Consider the following 2655-nt stretch of genomic DNA (forward strand, 5'->3'; position numbering starts at 1 on the left):
GGGGGTGTGATATACGGCTGCAGCTCCGGGTTGAGACCCCTCCCCATGGGTGCAAGCTGGGGTCCTGCTCCCATGGCCGTCTCCATGCCCCACCTTGACCGCATCACGGCCGCTGCATACGAGGGCCCTCCCCCGTTTGAGGGGCCTGGTTGGCCTGGGGCAGCAACAGGCTGTGCAGCACGGCCCTGCTGTCGCATTTGCTGTAACTGCTGTGTCTGGCGCGCCAGCTCCTTCCTTGGTGGTGCTTTGCACGGCATAGTGAAGGGTCCCTCCTGATCGGTCAATTTCAGTCTGGAAGCCCTCAGTATGCCGGGCCTGGTTGCCTCCCCCGGCCTGCCGAGTTCGAAGTGTTTTTCACCCGGTAGACCGGGGGTGTCCTGCGCCACCTTGACTCGCCAGGTGTCTGCCATCATAGTGGGATTCAGCTCATGGATGTCTGATTCATCCCACCGGAACCACTGAGTGGAGTAGCAGGCGGCAAGGAAACCAGGGATGACTCTGGGATCCAGGTAGGTGGGGATCCCCTTGATCTCCCAGTAGGGCCGTTCCGCCTTGTATAGGTTCGTGATGGGCAGCTCCACTTCCACCGGGGGGCTGCTGGGTAGGAGATGGACTGGCCCCAGGTGAAGCCGTCCCCTCCGGACTGCTGGCGAGGTGGTAAGCATTGCGAGACCACCTTTCCGGATCAAGATGCTGATTTCTTGCACCTTCACGCCGCTGGGGAGTGCCCATTGCGGGCATTTGCTGATTCGCGGCCCGAGTAGCCCCTCTGCCTCAACGGGCGGTATTATCGCCCGTAATCTGTTTAAAATGGCCTTGCCCACTGGTCCATGTAGCTGGGCTTGTATGTCCGCGGGGTCGGAACCGGCCGGCCAATGGATTTCCATGGTAACCTGGTCCTGTTCCGCATGAAATGGTGTTCCTTCTGGAACCGTTTCCATTATTATGTCGATGTTCACAAACTTTCGTTCCGCTTGGGCGCGGCTTGGTTGTTGGCGAGCAGCTGGGGCTGTCGCCCGTCCATTTGAACGTTCATTTGGCGCGGAGGTCCGCGCCTGCCCATTTTCTGCCATTCTGGCCTATATTAACTCAAGCATAATTTTCGAGAGTTCTCCGTTTTTGCCGCGGTCGGCGAGGTCAGCCATAGGCAGTTCGTGGTCGCGTTTTAACGAATATTACATTTGCTTTTGTTGTTGTTGTTGTTGTTGTTGTTGTTGTTGTTGTTGTTGTTGTGTATGCTCCCTTTTCCCTTCTCGTCGGACACACGATCTCTCTCTATATGCATATCTACACCAACACAATCAAACAATGCTGCTGTATCTACTTGGCACGATTTGGCACATATGTAAAGTAATAATAATAATAACCCTAACGGTATATATACCAACAACAATCTCGCCGCGTGCACAAGCGTGCCAACCCGCCGATGATCCACCACCACTAAAACTTTACTGTGCCGCCTCTGCTGTGCTCTGTGATGATCAGAATAAGAATAAGGATAAGAATAAGAATAAGAATATGCGATGCGATCGCGCTCGCTGGTGGTGGGGTCTGGTCGTCAATCCTCGTCGTCGTCGTCGTCGTCATCGTTATTAAAATTTTGCCGGGAAGAGTCGCTCAAAGTTTTTATAATTAGTAGTAGTAATAAGAAAAGTAATAAGTATAAGTACGGGAGCGGAAGCGGGCACATAGCATCATCATCATTCATCATCATGTTGTTCTGCGGCACATGCATTACATATATTACTTGAATACTTAGGGTCAACAATAATGAATGTAACAACAACAAAATAATCGGTACACAACAACAACGACGCTGCTCAAGTGTGCTTCGTCGTACTATACGTCATTATCATTAGTAATAAAGTGCGCCGCCCCTACTTCTCACCGCTCGCCGACGACAAACAGACAATTGAAATGAGACCGTCACAGCGAGAGCTATCAGGACGTTTTTAAAATTTTATTTATGGAGCAGGCGCCAAGTAGAAATCAAGCCGCGAAGAAGCAGAAGCAGACATGTGTCTAATGCGCGCGAACCGCGGAACAAGACAAACACCAATCAATAGACCGCAACAAAAGCACAAAGAAACAGCTTTAGCGTCCTCGAAAGGACACGCCGGCAGTAAGGGCGATTCACAAGTAAGTTGTAGAATATAGACTAACGCTGCAAATCATCGGCTACTCACGGTGAGGAGTGGTGAGTGCGCTTTAGTTTGTTAAGACACAGTAATTTGCAGTACGAATGCGCAATTGGTGATAGTGGGTTCAAGTCACGGCTGATGCAACAACTGCGGTAGCGATTTGGTGGGTTCTTCGCTGACGTGTTATATTATTAACCGACTTGTCCAGCAGCAGCATGAGACGATGTATTAAGCTTTCTTCAACTTTTGTTTTATAAATAATAACAATCATTGTTGAATTGTTGAAACAAGAAAATGTGCTTTTTCTTAATGTATATTATAACCTAACGTTTTTTTTCTGCATGCTGCAGGACAGGAAGAAGCAGGAACAGCAAAACGTACGTGAGGAGGCGGCACGTGCTATTATTATTATAGAGTGCTGGCGGGAGGGGGAAGAGGAGGAAGAGGAGGAAGAGGAGGAGGAGGAGGAGGAGCTTCAGGCTGAGAGGTGGAGAGCAGCAGCACTGCTGTGGAG

At 50.5% G+C, this 2655-nt stretch overlaps 1 protein-coding gene across 1 annotated transcript in view; it reads right to left on the reverse strand.

Moving 5' to 3' along the window:
- Positions 1 to 2655, reverse strand: part of VOLCADRAFT_40714 (uncharacterized protein) — a gene marked incomplete at both ends in the record, with an annotated part of 7568 nt that overhangs the window by 4171 nt on the left and 742 nt on the right. The gene's annotated exons all lie outside the window — the stretch shown is intronic.

This window comes from Volvox carteri (assembly GCF_000143455.1).
Source record: "Volvox carteri f. nagariensis unplaced genomic scaffold VOLCAscaffold_36, whole genome shotgun sequence".
Taxonomy (NCBI): domain Eukaryota; kingdom Viridiplantae; phylum Chlorophyta; class Chlorophyceae; order Chlamydomonadales; family Volvocaceae; genus Volvox; species Volvox carteri.